This window comes from Hemicordylus capensis, chromosome 4, assembly GCF_027244095.1.
Source record: "Hemicordylus capensis ecotype Gifberg chromosome 4, rHemCap1.1.pri, whole genome shotgun sequence".
Classification (NCBI taxonomy): domain Eukaryota; kingdom Metazoa; phylum Chordata; class Lepidosauria; order Squamata; family Cordylidae; genus Hemicordylus; species Hemicordylus capensis.
Window position 1 is genome coordinate 208,692,019 of NC_069660.1, and position 19,678 is coordinate 208,711,696.

A 19,678-nucleotide genomic window follows, 5' to 3' on the forward strand; every position below is an offset into this window, starting at 1 on the left:
CTCCCTCGGGGGATTCAGAATGTTCCCTATGGGGCTTTAGAAAGGTCAAGGCCCCACCTATTCCACCAGGCCTTTGGTGGGTGAGTGATGAGGATGTCTGTTGAATATGTGTGTGGGTGCTGGGAAGAATTGTTGCTTCTCTGTTGTTATTGGTTTGTGTTCAATGTTTTAATTTTTTTGATCGGATGTTATTATTGTTAGCCATCTTGGGGCCATTGCTGAAAGATGGCATATGCATTTAAAAATTAATACATCCATCAGATACGCACAGGATCCCTCTGAGTTCTGTAAGAAGTATCAGTGTTTATATGGATGTAGGATTATCTGTTTAGACACCAAAGGGAATAGTACATGTAAAGGATGTTGGGGTTTGTGATTATTTAGCAAAGCACTGAGGAAGCTACCACTCCAGTTACAGAATGTCGAGTTCAGTTGCTGCAACTATTTAAGTAACACATATGGAGATCAGTGTAGAATCTAAACTAAATAGGTTTATTCATGAAATACATTTGGGATAGGAAAGACCTATTCTATCTGTCAGCTACATAATGAATAGATAGGGAGTGAGAGAGCTGTTTCCACCTTCCTTCTAGGAGGAATGGAAGGAAAGGAGTCACTACAGGAAGTACCTGAGGAGTCAAAGCAGGGGTCATACAGCAGAGGAAAGCAGGGACAGGTAAGGAGACCCTCACTATTTGAATGAATGAATGAATCAGTTTATTACAGCCATAGGCCATACAGAGAACATACAAAAATTAAAACAAGATTAAAAGCAAAATATACCAGCAGTAATATAATACATAATTATCATGACAAAACAATAGCTCCTAAAAATTAGATCTTAAACAGGATCTTAATCTGATAGTGACACAGAAGAATTTCGCCACCACCTTAGTAATCTCATCATCTTGATCCTCAAGAAAAGAGACCCTCACTAGCTACCTCTGCTCCCAATGCTCCTAGTGGTCATTAGGATAGTTGGTGCAAAAGGTTGATGCACTGGAACTTCATCTCCAACAAAGGAGAGATGGGGTGGGGGGGATGAAAGGTGATAAAATGCTGGTGCAGATGTAACCGTAGTGGAGAATGACTGTTCCATTTTGGGGCAGTAGGCTTGAATGTGATAAGAGTATTACTTCATAAAGCCTTGTGAATCCAAGTAAAGTCCCAGGTATATAAATGAAACTACTGTGTTTTAACTGTGAATAAGCTTTGGATTAGGCACCCACTTGCTATGGCTTGCGTGAATACTCCAAAGAACACTTAAAACCTCCCCCCAAACAGCTTTTTCAGGAAATGAATTATCAGTAATTTTGGTGCTGGTGTCAATGAAAGTAAGCGATTGAATGAGTGGCAAAGACAAAGAGGCGAGTCTCATGATCAGTGAGACCCGCCTTAAAAGGGTTTGCGGGGAGAGCGGGCTTAGCCCGCTTTCCCCACAGACGATCCTCAGACAGCCCTGGGTGGCCGGATCGGGCGTCCTCACGACTGCCAGCTCTGTCACGGGGCCGGCGGGGGCTGCAGGGATCAGGAGCTGCATGGCCCCTGGAAGTTCCAGGATGCCCCGTGCGAGTAAATGGGGCATCCTGGAGAGACCCCCAGGGCTGGGAGGCTTGTTTCAGCCTCCAGGCGGGGGTCTCCTCGTGTGTTGCCACAGCACAGAGGCACGCCACAGCAATACACAATCAAATAGATGGGTTTAGTGGAGCGCGCGCTCCGCTATCCTCGTCTAAAGGGAGGGGGAATTAGCAGGGTTTGCTGCTGGGAGCCATACAGCTCCCATGGCAGCAGACGATCAGGCAAAAGCGGGCTAGGCTTCCTTAGCCCGCTTTTGCCCGATCATGAGAATCTCCTCAAAGAGAGGAGTGCAAGGGGGTGTGTTTGCTGGGGCAGAAAGAAGCACAGCACGCAAGGTGTACCGTGTCCCAACCGATGATTCATGGCTAGAAACCCTTTCTGATGGTAAATTGGCAGTGCAAAATTGTATAAAACACACCAGACTGCAAAACAGAATGGATGTTTACTGTATGCCCCGTGCTGATAGTTACATGGAGCTGTGAAGGTGCAGATTGCTTGCAGTAATCCCCAAACAAATGTTTACCATAATAGATCAGTCAGGTAGGTTTGCCTATAGGTAGTTGGCTTCCAAGTAGCGAAAATGCTATAGTGAGCTGCCCTCAGTTCTGTCTTTGCCCTGTTTCTGCTGCATTCCCCAACCACACATGTTTCAACTATGTAGTCTGAGGCAGTAAAATGTCTGCCTGAGGCAATGGATTTAGGTTTTTGGGACTGATGATAAGCTGAATGGGTGATACACAAATGGGAAGTTCTCCAGGGTGCTTTCCAGCCTAGCTGCTCAACAGCAGCAAATGCCTCTGTTCAGGCAAGTCGCATTCGAAACGTAAACAGCAGGGGGAGCAGTCTCGCAGCAACTAACAACCCGAAAAAACAGCAACTTTCTTACGCTGGCTATACGATGCCCTAGCTCTACATCGCAGCGATGAAATTCGAAACAAGGCATTGGAAATGTGAACGGCACTCTGCTGTCCACGTAGGGCCTGTGGTGTCACAACACAGGAAGTGTGGAAGCACACGTCCGAGATATGACATGACCCCATTGCAGGGTCTAATCTGGAAAGCGCCAGTGTAAGACTAACTGGAATGGAGCTGAACAAGAGCATTGGCATGAAGGCCTGAGAGAAGCAGTAGTGGTTAGGGTACCAGATGAAGACCCGGAATAACAGGGCTCAACTGCCTGCTCAGTCACAAAGCTCACTAGGTGATGTTTAAACTCACTCATACACTTCTTGTATGGATATGGTGCAGGGGCCATCCTGAGTTCCTTAGGGAAAGGGTGGGATACCAAAAGAAAAGAAAAAATAAAAACCAATCTGCCTGATGACACTGGCACGATAATGTATCATACATTATCGTGCCAGTGTCATCAGGCAGATTGGTTTTTATTTTTTATTTTCTTTTGGTATCCCACCCTTTCCCTAAGGAACTCAGGATGGCCCCTGCACCATATCCATACAAGAAGTGTATGAGTGATTGTGTATGGTGATTGTGTATGGTGTATGGTGATTGTGCCATATCTTTACACCTTTATTAGAGATGATAAAAAAGAGATGCTGTTGATCATTGTCACATTCTCAATCTAATATAGGCGCATCATATAAATGTATTCTTTTAATATCCTTGTTTCTTGGGGGGGGGGGGACATGACTAACAGAAATGCCATAGTTAAAATATGACAGCTGCTGCTCAGGAGGTGGCAGGCAGAAATTTCAAGAGTCGTTCAGCATCCTGTCATCTGTCTAAATTGTCTGGTAGCCGCCAAGGTTTGTGTCTGGATTTTTTGCTTTGTGGAGTGAATCAGTAGGATAATGATGGAATGGGACGGACATAGACGTGGATAGCATGCACTGTTGAGATCTGTTGTTGCAGCACTAGATGATATCCCAGGATATATCCCAGGTAAGTTGGGTGCAATTTCAAATACACCCTATGTAGATTCACTGATTAATGTTCCACAAGCAGGTTTCATTGTGGGAAGGAGTTCTTAATGAAAAGGGATTCACTTTCCCATGACGGATGGATGTTCGTACAGTTATACACTGCCTTTTAGCCACAATGGCTCTCAAGATGGTTTACAATAAAAATAAACTAAAACAATTAACAATTAAAATATTTAAATCTAAAAATAATTTTGAAATAGGCAAAATCTGTGACCAAATAGTACCAAATGCAGAGTGATCAAAATAGCAAAACAATATGACTATCAATTTTTTTTTTTTTGCTTAATCTAGTTGTTGTGAGCGTCATGAGGGAAAAAGTAACTTTCCTCCTCCTCCTTCTCCAAAGACAGAGGAGATAATGCATTTACCAAATCTGCAATGGGAAAGAATTCCAAAAGAAAAGGGGTCAGGTCACCACAGAAAAATCCCCTCCTACTGAGACCAGTCTAGCATCCACATATGATAGTATCCATAGCGTTCATTGGCAGATACTAATACCCAGGCTCTGTGTGTGTGTGTGTGTGTGTGTGTGTGTGTGTGTGTGTGTGAGAGAGAGAGGGAGAGAGAGAGAGAGAGAGAGAGAGAGGACAGCACACTCCCTGAGATACTCAGGAACAGAATGTGCAGAATTTTAATATGGTAATACTAATTATGATGCACACATGCAATTATCTAATTGTGTCAGAACAAGAAATGGCTCATGTTCTGTTGTTGCTGATATCTAAGTGACCCATTCACATGTGGTTTTGGCCTGGTATAGGTGAAGGCAGAACTTCAGAACCCTTGCATTCTTTAGCTTGCTGACAGTGGTATTAGACAGCAGATTCATCCATCAAACCCTGCAAAGGGAGGCTTAAATCTTACTAGTTGTCTCTTATATGCAGAGAGCTGGCCCAGCTCACAGACTGACCATTATCAGATTCTGAATAGAGATCATATAGGCAAAGGGAGAGTCATATTCATGAACTGATAAGTGTTTTCCAGACAGGAAGTTGGCCCAGTTTATGAGACTGTGCTGTCTGAAAAAGGCTCTAGCTTTTCCTGGTAACATTGAACATAAGAACATAGGGACATAGGAAACTGCCATATCAGACCATTGGTCCATCTAACTCAGACCATTGGTCCTTCTAACTCAGTATTGTTTACACAGACTGGCAGGGGCTTCTCCAAGGTTGCAGGCAGGAATCTCTCTCAGCCCTATCTTGGAGAAGCCAGGAGGGAACTTGAAACCTGCTGCATGCAGACATGCAGATGTTCTTCCCAGAGTGTCTCCATCCCCTAAGGGGAATATCTTACAGTGCTTACACATGTAGTCTTCCATTCAAATGCAAACCAGGATGGACCCTGCTTAGCAAAGATGACAATTCATGCTCACTACCATAAGACCAGCTCTCTGAGACCAGGAAGCTTTTCACACAGGGCTTTTATTGTGAATCCACTCCCGATTGGAGTGTGCCAGTCCACATATTATCTGGATTTACCCCAACATCCCCGCAGGCTATCAGGGACCAGGACAGACAGGACTTTGATTTTCGCGGAATGGAGGCTGCGAATTCTGGCTTAGCCCAAAGTATGCCTGGTTTTTTAAAAAAACCATCTAGTTTCAGAGGCTTTTGAAAAATAACCCGGGGCTTCTGTTCTGCCCCACAGTTTTCTCTGTTATGTTTGTGTTGATCATGTCAGTAAATCTGTGTTTTTCAAAACTCAGTGAAGGGGAGTTTGACAACTGTTTGGGGTATGATCTGCTCTAAGTGATTTGCAATTGCAAGCACCTGTGGGGTGGGGGTTGCTGACACAACACTACATTGGCAGAAATCGGGACAGGGACAGCTCATAGGATGTTTGTTCCAAATTTGTTTTCGATAGCCAAAAGCAGAAATGGTTTTAGGAAATACAATAATGTATTATGCAATGTTCTTGAAACAACATCAGGTCTCTTGGGAAACAGTAGATGCACGCCTCCATTTAGTCAAAAGAAACGCCTGAAAGAGAAGGCAGTGGCATTTATTATTATTTATTTTATTTCCAACATTATCATCCCTCCTTTTATTCTTGAAAAGGTGCTCAGGGCAGCTAACAACTGATAAATCTTTAAAATAATAAAACCAATCTAACATAAAACTAACAAAAATTGTAGCACAAACACAACAGCAAGATGAAATAAAGTCCAGCAGTATCAGCCCCCATCCCCCTCAAACACTTTCTGAAACAATAATGTGTACAGAATTGTGTTCTGTGCAGTCAGTGTCTTCTGAACAGACATTGGTGTCATTCACACAAGCAAGGTAGGAGGAAAACCTGGGTAGAAGTGATTGTGCGGAAGCAAGGCAGGAGGAAAAAAGAAAAAGAAGGCTTTTACTTCTACTTTGCTTCCACACAATCACATCTACCCAGGTTTTCCTCCTACTTTGCTTCCACACAACTGAAAGCTGGGAGCTCACACAGCTCCCAAACCTGGGTAGAACACAGTTTTAGATTGTGTGAATGACTTTATTGTGAGGACCTAAGGGAAAAGCTCGTCTTAGGTTTGTCAGAGATAAAACATGACTAACAGAATGCTGACCAGACTGAGGCTCAGACAGGGCCCTCATCTGCATAGGCCAAGGTGAGAAAAGTTACTGAATGTACAATGATAGCAGTAGTTCTTGGCATCTAAATAAGTAGGCTTGTGTTAGGAAATGTCTCTTCTTTTCCCTTCCACCAGCTCAATGATAGACCCACTTGTAGACTTACTAAAGCATGAGCCATTAGTTTATATAAGGATGCACATACCTTATCTGTGCTGGAGCAAGGCACCATCTACCTGCCGGAAGAGCGGACTGCGTGAGTCTGAATGAATGGCCCTTGCTGTTCAGACGAGTGTTTGCAGCCCTCCTCTTTTGCAAATGCTGCCGGGTTAGCAGATAGTTCTGAACAACAATGAACTTGATTGGACAAGAAATGTCATGGATTTACTTTCTGACCCTCCCCACCACTCTTAGGAAGGGTACTCATGTCCCATTGCTCGTTACGACAAGTGTGAGCAGGCAGCAAGAAAGTGTATCTGTGTATATGAATTCATCGGCTTGAAGTTACTGGCTTTGATAAGCCACTTTTGGGAGACTGAAGGCCAAACTATAAATCACACTGAATACCCTGTACGTACTGTTTCTAAACATTTTATAGCAGGGAAGGGTTATATGCCAGGCATATATACACTGTGTGCCTTCCACCAATCAGAGGTAGGCCACAAGGGCTCAGGTTGGCAGCTCCTCAGCCAATGAGAAGTTGAGATGCCCAGGTGGGCAGAGGCAACTTTGAGGCTAGAGTTTTCCAGTTACCATCCCCACAGGGGAGTTGGGGTACAAAGTGTTCATCTCCTGTGTTAGACAGGATTAGGGAATTGGTGAAGGGCAGGTCCAGTGGATGCTGTAGATGTGGTGCTCTCACTTTCAGGATAATGGAGGCTAACTCCCATCATGCACAGGGTTCCTTCGCAATCTTGTATGCAGGAGGTTCCAAGTTCCCTCCCTGGCATCTCCAAGATAGGGCTGGGAGAGACTCCTGCCTGCAACCTTGGAGAAGCTGCTGCCAGTCTGTGAAGACAATACTGAGCTAGATGGACCAATGGTCTGACTTGGTATAAGGCAGCTTCCTATTTTCCTATGTAACCACCTGAAGTGTAACCACTGAAGTGTCAGGGGTGTAGCTATAACTGAGTGGATAGGTTCAAAGAACCCGGTCCCCCTGCTCCTTTGGCCCCCTAGCACCTGAGGGCCCACCACCCACCCTATTTTCTTCATGATCTCCCTCACTCTGAGGGGCCACTGGGGAGAACATGGGTGAACATGGGCCCCTCTCCCCTAGCTACACCCATGCCTTGTGTAATGAGCTTGAATATATACTGGCTATGTTTCCTAAGGTCTGACCAGTTTGAAATGACTGGCTTCTATTTTAAAAATATTAAACCCCACTTTGGGAGACCATGAAGGTTGCACAACACAGATATGTGTTTATATTTAATTTCCCATATATTAATCATGTCTGTCACACACAGGGAGCAAGTTTGTGGATTCTCTTTAGTCTGCATTTAGCCCTTGGGATTCTCAATTTAAATGTTAATAGGTTTTATTACGGGTGGAAATGTAGCTACCCAGCTCCAATGCTAATGATGTCATTCAAGACTTGCTCAGCTCTAATTATCCCCAGTGCTGTGGAGGCATGGAGGTCTGACAGTTACCAGGGCAGGATCTTTTAGGTTTCAAAACTATCTCTCATTTGATTTCTACCTGACATCTTATTTTAAGGGTCTTGTAGACTGCCCAGAGCCTGGGCAGGGCTGGGGGCAAAGACCACTTTGGGATGCCTTGAATTAAGAACTGGAATGAATGAATGAGTATTACAGTTTTCACAAGGTAACGTACGATTTAAAGTTTACAGTTGTAAATTTTATGCCCTACAACCAAATCAAGTCTGGAAGAAATATAATAACTTGCCTGAACTAAGCGTGACATTGGGGAAACACAATGCATTGTTGTCTCTTGAACATTTTTGCCAACAGCACCAAGAGGGGGTGATTTGGATCTGGACTGTGGTGTTGGTTCAATCCCTTTCCCCCACTCCATTTTTCTGTTGAAAATAGCCCCTCCAAAGCTGCTATTCATCTCATTAGCTTCATCTGGTGCACCAACTGTGGCCTTACCTCAACCGGCAGGCCCTGGCAATCGTGACTTATGCCCTCGTCACCTCTCGGCTGGACTACTGCAATGTGTTCTACCTGAGTTAGCCTTTGAAGAGGACTTGGAAGCTTTAGCTGGCCCAAAATGCCACAGCCTGTCTGCTTATGGGCAGCAGAAAATATGACCATGTTTCGTCTTTGTTGCGGTCACTACATTGGTTGCCAGTTTGCTTCCAGGTCTGATTCAAAGTGCTGGTTATCCCTATAAAACCCTTCAGCGTTTGGCACCTGTGTACCTTCAGGTGCTTGGATGTACCTGCCTCTCCCATCCAACTTCGAACCACCTTGTGAGGTTGTCTCAGGTGGGCCTTCTCAGAGTTCCAGGCCCAGGGGAGGTACCTGGGGCCCGGGCTCATGGCAGGGCCTTCTCTGTTGCAGCCCCCTCCTTATGGAGCACCCTGCCTCCTGAGATTCGTAATGCTCCCTCCCTTCTGTCCTTTTAAGAAGCTTTTGCCAGCCTTTTAGTTTTTAATGTGTGTCTGTGTGTCAGTTTTTCCCTTTTTTTCTCTTGTTTTCGTTGTCGTTTTAATTTATATAAACCACCTTGAGTCTATGGAAGTTAGGCGGACAATAAATTTGCTAAAGAAATAATAAATAAATTAGTAAAAACATATGGATACTTATGATTATATAAAATTACAGTGGCGCAGGGAGGGCATCGGTGGCCCATGTTAGGACCGCCTATCCCCATGCGTGGCTGTGGCCTCCCTCAGGCCAGGGAGCATCCCCAGAGTAGGCAGCCCTGCCCCCGCCACTCATCGGTTGCTGCGCATGCGTGGCAGCAATTTGAGTGGTTGGCAAGGCAGCCGAGTGCTGTGCTGACCGCTCAGCTGGCCACTGCGCATGCGTGGCAGCATACTGAGCGGTGAGAGAAGGGCAGTCTACCCACAGCTGCTCTGTCAGGGAAGCTGCCACCGCCACACAGAGGGAGAGGTGCCACCGGGGGAGGGGCACTCCCACTGGAGGGAAGCAGTTGAGGGAGATTATTTGGAGCAGAGAAGATGTGGGCAAAGGAAACATTAAGCACCCCCTCACGTCTGCTGCTTCTCTGCTAAAATGTCCCTTTTCCGGAAGCTGATTTTCTTTTCTTTTTCTTTTTCTTAAATAGACAACCAGAATTTTATACATGCATTTTTGAGCAGGATGTGCATTTAGTACAGCTGTATGAAGCTTCGAGGTGCTATGCAGTTCTAAAGCGAATTGGGCCGCTTCCTCTGAATTCGGCTCAATTCAGTCTGAAGTGAATTGGCTTATTAGTTCCTCTTCCACGCTTCAGCAGCCCTCCCCTGCAACCCCTTTTGTTAATGGCTGTGGAGTCAGGCACAGCTATGGCAACACAGCTTGAGTTGGAAAAGGACTGCCAGAAGAGGATTTTAATTCCTCTTCCTCCATCCTGGGAATTGTAGTCTTTTCTGGGTCTGCGACAACAGAGTTGCGGAGGGAGGACTGCCAAAGCAGCAGAAGCAGGGTGAAGACGTGCAGGAGTGAAGAAGTGATGGGTGAAGAGAAGCAAACATTTATATATGCATTTGAGCATGATATTTAATTAGTACAACCATGTGGAACTTTGGAATGGTATTCAACTCTAAAGTGATTTGGGCCTTAATTCCTCTTAATTTGGCTCAATTCAATCTGAATTGAACTGGCTGGTTTGGATCCCCTTCGACACTTTAGCAGACAGAAGTAGTTCAGCCTGAATCAAACTGCTTTGCAGCTCTAAGCCCCAAACTGTATCCGGGGTTGCTCCAAAGCACTCGGGGTTGGAGCAGCCCCTAGTATAGAGTTGTGGCTGATTAGAACAGCCCTAATATTTAGTCCCTAGGAGTGGCCTGCTTTTAAGACTCCGGAACCGAGATTGTCTGCCTCCCTTATATAATTAAAGATAGGCTGGTGGTGACAGTTAAAAAGAGTCTTTAAGAAACTAAACTGCTGAACAGGCTTGGGCTGAGTGTTTTACTACCATGGACATACACCCAGGGGTTTAAAGGCTATGAAAAGAAGAGAAAAGCCCTTACACCGAATTTCTCTTAGAGGTCTCTCGAAAATTAATTAACATGTTCTCAGGCTTACCTGTATTTTTGGTGCTATTACCATGTTCCTGCAGGTCCCAAAGCAAATGAATTGATTTCCATGGTGGGTGGAGAAGAACATAAGATGCATGGGGTGTGTGTATATGAAAGCGAGACTGGAGGCGGATCTGGATAAGCCTTACAAACCTCATAGAGAACTACATTTCTTGAAGTAAGAGTGTAAATAAGGCAGACAGTTACAACATAGTCCTAGTGGAGAGTGCATGGTTATGGCAAGGAAGTCTGGAGGGAGGACCTCAAACGGCGGGGAGAGGGAATCAGTAAAAACATTTGAGTAAAATAAAGTCTGGGAATCCCAACTTGGAAGGATCGTAATTTTAAACTGATACAGAAAAACATTAAACAAGCATTAGAAGCATAAAGACATCAAACCTGGGAAATAATCTGCATGTTGATAATGGAGTAATTGCAGCTATTTTGTTGCATCTGCTCGGCACATTGACTACTGCTTGAATTATAGGGGTGGGGGAAGCTGAGAGAGGAGACGAATAATGAAATGCATGAGCCCCACCCCAATTCCTCCCCCGCCCCCCCTTTTTTTTGCAAAACCATGCTTCCCAAAGCTATCTGAAAATAGGATCTAAGAGAGGTATCACAAAAGCTAAGGATGCCAGCTCCTCTCTGCACCCCCCCACCTGTAATTTAAGGATTACACTAACTTTAACCCATATCTTCACCTTCAAGTAGCTCTGTAAATGAAAAATAACAATTTATGCATGTAATGCTCCAGTCCAGCAAGGGAGAGTTGCTCATGGAAGCAGATATCTGCACAGGAATCTTCTGGCTGGATGAAGAAACATGTTCCAAAATGGCATTGCTCTCCTGTAGTTGCAATGCACAGGTTTGATGGTGATGTGCCATCCCATGCACTTGCAATGTGTATGGAACTGTGTGTTCTTGGGCCACCCACTGGTTACACCTAACACCTTGTCAGGGCCTTATTCTGTTTCTGCTTTTCTGCAGAGAAATAGGAGAAGGAATGGTAAGCTGCTGGAAGACCCATAGTTCAATGGTAGAGCATATATTTTGCATATTCTTCTAGTAAAGAATTGTATGTGGCAGAACTGGGAAAGTCCTTCGCCCAAGTGGATAGATTTTTCCAGTCAGAGCAAACAAAACTGGGCTAGAAGGAGAAATGGTCTGACTTGGTATAAAGCAGCCTCTTATGTTCATATGGAATTTCCATTTCAGAATGAAATAATGCTACTTCAGGCTCTTGCAGGAAAGTTCCATGAGACTAGATTCAGCACTGCTGTTTTTGGATGTGTGTTTTTTTTCATACTTTCTTCCATGTAAGAAAATCATTATATCAGAAACAGCCCTTGTTAATAGTCCTGGTAGATATGGTTTTGCCTTCTCCCTTCCCCACAAAGTGAGATGTATCAATTTCAGCCCTGTACCACTCTGCAGATGAGTATCATTCAGGATACATTCCAAGGAGACTTTAGGTTTTGGTTTTGGTTTTAGGTTTAGCGTTAGGGTTAGTGTGAGGGTGAGGCCACTTTGGGAAGAAATGTGTGCCGTTTTCCACTGTGCTCACTTCCACACAGTACCGCGTTTTTCTCCATGCTATGAGAGACCTTTAAGAGAGATAGAGCTCTCTCTTAAGAACATAAGAACAGCCCTGCTGGATCAGGCCCAAGGCGCATGTAGTCCTGCATCCTGTTTCGCACAGTGACCCACCAGATGCCGCTGGAAGCCACAGGCAGGAGTTGAGGGCATGCCCGCTTTCCTGCTGTCACTCCCCTGCAACTGGTACTCAGAGGCATCCTGCCCCTGAGGCTGGAGGTGGTCTACTAGCCCTCCAACTAGTGATGTGCCTAAATGCACCTTTCTGGGTTCTTGTCAGGGCTCTTTTTATAAGAGTAACCAGACACAGGAGAAACATTTCCAAGGCTTTATTATTTAGCTCTGCTGCAGACAGAGGGTGCCAACTGGTTTTCACCAAGCTGAGACCCTGAGTTACAATTTCCATAAGTTTTAATACCTTTTAGTATACAGTTTACACAGTTTACACAAACATTGGCCACACAACAATAATTAAACAGTTTATACCTTATCAGCATGAATCACAGACTTCTGTCTCCTAAGACATCACTTAATCATTACAAGACTCTGAGTTTCTGTTAAGTTAAACACATGTACCTATACACGTACACAATTTTCACCTTTTGTGGAGTCAAATACATCACTAGTAGCCGATGATAGACTTCTCCTCCATAAAGTTATCCAGACCCCTCTTAAAGCCACCCAGGTTGTCAGTTGTTACCACATCTCGTGGCAGAGAATTCCACAAGTTGGTTATGTGTTGTGTGAAAAAGTACTTCCGTTTGTTGGTCCTAGATTTCCTGGCAATCAATTTCATGGGATGACCCCTGGTTCAAGTGTTGTGTGAGAGGGAAGAGAATTTCTCTCTATCCACCTTCTCCACAGCATGCATGATTTTATAGACCTTTATTATGTCTCCCTGCAGTCGTCTTTTTTCTAAACAAAATAGCCCCAGGTGTTGTAGCCTTGCCTCATAAGAAAGGTGCTCTAGGCCCCTGACTATCTTGGTTGCCCTCTTCTGCACCTTTTCCAGTTCTACAATGTCCTTTTTTCAATGTTGCGACCAGAATTGTACGCAGTACTCCAGGTGTGGCCGCACCATAGTTTTGTATAAGGGCATTATAATATTAGCCATTTTATTTTCAGTCCCCTTCCTAATGATCCCCAGCATGGAATTGGCCTTTTTCACAGCTGCTGCACATTGAGTCGACAATTTCAACGAGCTGTCCACCACGACCCCAAGATCCCTCTCCTAGTCAGTCACCAACAGCTCAGATCCCATCAGTGTATACTTGAAGTTGGGTTTTTTTGTCCCAATGTGCATTACTTTACACTTGCCAACATTGAACTGCATTTGCCATTTTGTTGCCTATTCACCCATTTTGGAGAGATCCTCTTGGAACTCCTCACAATCAGTTTTGGATTTCACTACCCAAAAGAGTTTGGTATCACCTGCAAATTTGGCCACCTCGCTGCTTACCCATACTTCTAGATCATTTATGAATAGATTAAAAAGTACTGGTCCCAGTACAGATCCCTGGGGGACCCCACTTCTTACTTCCCTCCATTGTGAAAATTCTCCATTTATACCTACTCTCTGTTTCTTGTCTTTTAACCAGTTAGCAATCCACACATATACTTGTCCCCTTATCCCATGAATGCTAAGTTTCCTCAGGAGTCTTTGATAAGGAACTTTGTCAAAAGCTTCTTGGAAGTCCAGGTGTACTATGTCAACTGGATCACTTTGATCCACACATTTGTTTACACTCTCAAAGAATTCCAAAAGGTTGGTGAGGCAAGATTTACCTTTGCAGAAGCCATGATGGTTCACTTCCAGCAGGGCCTGCTCTTCTACGTGTTTTACAATTTTATCCTTGAGGATGCTTTCCATCAATTTGTTTCCATCTGGAACAGACGTTAAGCTAACCGGACTGTAATTTCCCGGATGGCCCCTGGATCCCTTTTTGAAAATCAATGTTACATTTGCTACTTTCAAGTCCTCCGGGACAGAGCCCGATTGCAAGGATAAGTTATAAGTTAAGTTAAGTAATTTTAGCAAGTTGGCCGGCAATTTCACATTTGAGTTCCTTGAAGACTGTTGGATGGATGCCATCCGGCCCGGGAGATTTGCTAGTTTTCAGTTTTTCCAGATAGTTTAGAACATCATCTCTTGTCACTTCTATCTGACTCAGTTCTTTAGCCTCCATCCCTAAAAAGCCTAGTTCAGGAACAGGTATATGCTTAGTATCCTCTGCCATGAAGACAGACGCAAAGAACTTCTCTGCAACCTCCATATCCTCCTTAATAATCCCTTTCACTCCCTCATTGTCTAATGATCCAACTGCCTCCCTGGCAGGTTTCCTGCTTCTGATGTATTTAAAGGAATTTTTGTTATTCCCCTTGATACTTTTAGCTAAATGTCCCTCAAACTCTCTGTTTGCCTCCCTTATTGTCACCTTGCATTTCTTTTGCCAGCGTTTGTGTTTTCTGTTCTCTTCATTTGGAAAGGCCTTCCAATTTCAGAAGAAAGTCTTCTTCCCTTTTATGGCTTCCTTGATGGTACCTGTTAGCCATGCTGGCATCCTCCTGGACATAGTGGTACCTTTCCTCCTTTTGGGTATACAATCTAACTGGGCTTCTAGTATTGTGGTTTAGAGTAAACTCCATGCACTTCGGAGCAAAGTGGCTCTCCTGATTTTCCCTTTCAGCTTTCTTTTCACCATACTCATTTTGGAGAAGTTTCCTCTTGTGAAATTCAAAATGTCTGTGTTCGACTTCCTTGGTGATTCTCTCCCCGCATGTATGCTGAATTTGATGGCACTATGGTCACTGTTCCCTAAAGGGTCAATGGCACTGATATCATGCACCAGGTCCTGGGTGCCACTCAGAAGTAAGTCCAAGGTCGCCTTCTCTCTGGTTGGTCCCAAGACCAACTGTTCTAGGGCACAGTCATTCAGCGTATCTAAAAATTTGACCTCTTTGTCATGACCTGACTGTGAATTTCCCCAGTCTATGTGTGGGTAATTGAAGTCACCCACTATCACAGCCCTGACTCTCCTTGACGCCTCCCTGATTTCATGCTGAAACTCCCAATCACTGTCAGCATTTTGATCTTGAGGACGATAGCACGTCCCCAGTAGCATGTCTCCTTTCAGGCCTTTTATTGTCACCCACAGGGTTTCTGTGGAGGACTCCAATCCATCTAGGTTTTCTAGCTTGTTAGATTCTATCCCTTCTTTAACATACAGTGCTACCCCTCCTCCAAGGCGCCCCTCCCTGTCATTTTTATAGAGTTTCTATCCAGGGATAACAATGTCTCACTGGTTCTCACTGTTCCATCATGTTTCTATTATGCCCACTATATCTATTGCTGTGTTAGCAACCAAGCACTCCAGCTCACCCATCTTGGCTCAGAGGCTTCTGGCATTGGCATATAAGCACCTATATGCTGAATCTATCACCTGATATATACTATCTTTCTTTTGACCCTTTGACCAGCTGGCACAGGCTCCTGGCTGCTCTTTATGTGGTTCTGCTCTGTCCCCTTCTGTTTTATCTGAATCCTTTACACCCTTGCACTTTAAAGGATGGCTTTTGCTGAACCGGATACTGCCCAGCTCCCGTCGGCTATTCTCCAGGCGTCATTTTAAAAGCTGCTCTGCAAACTTTTTGATTTTAAGCGCCAGCAGTCTGGTTCCATCTTGGTTCAAGTGCAGCCCGTCCCTTTTGTACAGGCCTTGCTTGCCCCCAAATGTTTCTCAGTGCCTAACAAATCTAAACCCCTCCTCCCGGCACCAATGTCTCATCCACGCATTGAAACCTCTCAGCTCTGCCTGTCTTACTGTACATGTACGTGGAACAGGTAGCATTTCTGAGAATGCTACCTTGGGGGTCCTGGACTTCAATACGCTACCTATCAGCTTAAATTTGGCTTCCAGGACCTCCTGACTACATTTCCCCACATCGTTTGTGCCGACGTGCATCACAACAGCTGTCTCCTCCCCAGCCCTGCCTAAGCGCCTATCTAGATGCTGTGTGATGTCCGCAACCTTCGCACCAGGCAGGCAAGTCACCGTGTGGTCAACACGCGGGTCACAAACCCATCTCTCTATACGTCTAATGATCAGATCACCCACTACAAGGAGGCCCCCACCCCCCAGAGGAATATCCCCTGTGTGAGAGGATATGGGCTCATCATCCATGGTCCCTTCTAAAGGAGCATTTCTCTCTTCCTCAGACTCATGTCTTCCTTGCCCGAGACCTTCATTCTCCCTGACAGCAGAGGAGCTATCAGCCCTGGAATGGGATGCCTCTATCACGTCCCTGGTCTTGTCTTAAGTGCCTTAGGAGCGGAGGAAAGCACTGCAAAAGGCTAAACTTCTCAGCACTCTGCACATATTTTCCAAGATGGTGCAGGGCTCAAGAAGGCTCTCTTTCCCTTAAAGGATTCCCCCCCCCCCATTGCTAGGCAAAGCTCAGAACTGCACCGTGGGAATAACCACCTCCTCCATATGGTGCCAGCAGGACTGTGCAGCATATTCAACTTTGGCTGAAGCTAGGGGTGTGCACGAAACTGGTTTGCCCAGTTTGTTCAAACCAGACTCAAACCAAACTGAGCATGTTTGGTTTTGTGCCCCCCCCCTGCAAACAGACACCCGACTCGGCTCAAATTCAAGCCAATTCAGGGGTTCTAAGGGTGTTTTTTTTAAAAGAAAGAAAGAAAATTTAGGACCCAGTGCTCCCCCCACTGGGCCTTCCCCCTGCTCTTCAAAGGGCTGTTTCGGACCATTTTCCAGCCAGCCATTTCGGCCCTTCCTCCAGTGGTGGCAGCGCTTTTGGAGGCCACCATGCACCCTGGCCATTTGGGGGCCAGGGCGCATTTGCAACGGCTTCAAAATGGCCACCACCACTGAAGCAAGGGCCGGAAGGACCAGAAAATGGGCCGAGGAGTGAGGGAAGGCCAGTGCAGGGAGGGGAAGATGGCAGATACACACACATCCCCATGGCTGCAGCAGCACTCCCTTGAGTCTTATTTTTTTAAAAAAAAAAATCTTAGAACATCGGAACTAAGAGAGAAGAGAGCTGCTCTTGTGGTAGCAAGCATGACTTGTCTCCTTAGCTAAGCAGGGTCTGCCCTGGTTGCATATGAAAGGGAGACTAGATGTGTGAGCACTGCAAGATATTCCCCTCAGGGGATGGAGCCACTCTGGGAAGACCATCTAGGTTCCAAGTTCCTTCCCTGGCATCTCCAAGATATGGCTGAGAGAGATTCTGGCCTGCAACCTTGGAGAAGCTGCTGCCAGTCTGTGCAGACAATACTGAGCGAGATGGATCTATGTTCTGACTCAGTATATGGCAGTCTCCTGTTCCTGTGTTCCTATGAACTGGCTCCTAGCTGGCCTGGCCCAGTTCTATGGTGAACCAGCTCAACCTCAAGCGGGTTCACACATCCCTAGCGGAAGCTGCTCACAGGCCCAATAAACAATTAGTCAGGTGGCCACACTTAAGGTTGATGGGAGCTGCCACTAGTGCCCAGGCCTTACAGTGAAGAACATTGGTATTTGAAGGGTTCACTCATTGCAACAGTATTTTGTATGTGCCTATGCCTCTGTTCTTAGTCATGTAGGCATTAGGTTTGCTGTTTATATGATGTTATCATGGTATATCTTATGAATATATATCATGGTATATCTTCTATCTTGTTACTGGGGCGGCAAGGGCAGAACGGCGGTGTGGGGGGTGGGAAGGCAGTGTTTAACCTACCTTCCCTGCAAATGATTGGTCATCCTCTGTGTGGCGTGCAGCTCATACTGCTCTGAAAATGAAGCCCAGCCTCCAGGTATTCCTAAATGCTGAAGCACACGAGGAGCACGGTGCACTGAGGGGTTTCCTCCTCAAAGCTGGGTGCTCTAGGTGCCCAGCTCTGTGTCTGCCTGGGCTGGGTGCAGTCCGAGCATACACATGACCCCATACCCGGGTAAAGGGTGCACTGATTTGTTTGTTTGTTCTCTGTTTTCATATTTGTGAACCGCCTAGAACCATCTGGGTGAGGCGGTATAACAATGCAAACAAACAAATACATAAATGGGCGGATGAAAATCCTGGGCTGCCCGGGAAGGCAGCGCCAGGAGTGGCCTTGATCCCGGAGCTTCACATGAAAAGCCCTACTCAGGTAGGGCTGGTCACGTGAACAGCCTCATGGTTTGGTGTTATATATTGGTGTGTTCCACTTGTTGTACACTGCCTCAAGCCATTGCATTGGTAGTACGGGGGGCGGGGGGGAATCAAATAAAGCAAAACAAAATAATAAGATAATACTTTTGCTGGTGTTCAGAAAAGACAGGGAAACAGTGTTAAAAACTGCAGAAGCTTCATGCTCCAAATCTCTGGGAAAAACGGGCTGCAGAGCCAGTCCAGTAATAGAGTCTCTATAAAGCATTGCTTCGTTCGGTCCTAAGGCGTATCTTTGGAAGAGGCGATGCCTCCTGGGATCCTGCAGGCTGTTATTAAATAGGAATTTAGAGAAGGGCTAAGAATGGGTTGTGATTCTCAGTATAAAATGGCTATAAAGCAAGCTGAACTGACTGCAGGACGGTTTCCCTTGTGAAGGGAAGGTATTCCCCAGATAGCAGTGAGCAGTGGTTTTATGTTACATTACTCGCCATATAGCAAAGGGGTCATGAGAGTCAGCCAGAGGCCCTGCCCCGAAGACTCCATGAAGCCACATGTTAGTTGCCAACAACGGGTAACTAGGGCTACTTCACCACTTGGACACATGCTTTTAATCACCCACAGTAATGGGAGAGAAGGAGCCTCCCATCTGATCTCTCTTTGGACCTTCCATCCACCTTCTACTTGCCTGCTGTGGTGAGCAGGACTCGAGGTGTGCCATACCACAGGTAAAGGTGGGACAGATTCGCCATGGAGGGAATGGCAGGATGAGCTTGCTTTGTGTCCCACTGCATTGGGAGAATGTGTCCGGCTTGTACAGTGGTAGCAATCTTTTTTTGTAGGTCAAAGAGGCACCTGAAGCAAAGTTTACCTCTCTTTGATGTTGGGCTCATTAGTGCTTAATGACACAATGGGACTGAAGGCAGGAAAATGGCATTCCTTCTAGGATGTGCTGTCTGAAGCGGCTTAATGGTGACTCCAGTCCGGTTTAAAACAGCTCCCTTTAGCTCAGTTCAATGAGATCCCTCTATGCATAAGCTAAGCCACCAAAGTAAAGAGTTCTTCTCAGGGTCCTCCTGTCCGTCCAGATCAGCAATAGCCACAATCCCAACTGGTCTGTAATAAACCAAGCTCAGATCATCTATGAGCTTCTTCTCTTGATCAGTCAGAAGGGCACCCAGACAATTCCCCACGTGCCGAGGCAGCAGGGAGGGTCGGGGGCCAGGATGTGTTGTCCTGGAAATACAGTGATGCATTGTGCAAGTGTGCAGTGCATCATGGGGATCCCCCCTCCCCAGGTTCCTGCAGTGTGGCAGCTGCGGCTGCCACACAATCAAGAAAAGAGGGTTAAGGGAGCGCTCGCTCATTTGACCTCCTTTTCCAGGGTGGCTACATAGGCGGGTTTGCCACTGTGCTGCCACCAGGATCAAGCACGATCCCAGCAGTTCACATGCATGGGCAAAACTGGGCTGGGCTCCCTCAGCCCTGTTTTGCATGCGCGTGTGAATAGCCTCTATGTGTCCATGTATACTGGATGGATTTTGTCACTTTTGCACCTTGATTTTTCAGAGTGTTACTCCGTAGCCCATTTCCTATGTTTCTGCTTGTGTCTGTCATGCTTCTGACATTACTAA

The 19,678-nt window shown here is 45.7% G+C and overlaps 1 long non-coding RNA gene across 1 annotated transcript in view; it reads left to right on the forward strand.

Annotated features, from left to right (window-relative positions):
• Positions 1-597: 597 nt before the first annotated feature.
• LOC128322665 (uncharacterized) overlaps positions 598-19,678 on the forward strand; it is a 63,379-nt gene continuing 44,298 nt past the window's right edge. The window contains exon 1 of the long non-coding RNA XR_008305869.1: positions 598-676. This is a non-coding gene — a long non-coding RNA (uncharacterized LOC128322665). The remainder of the gene's footprint in view (positions 677-19,678) is intronic.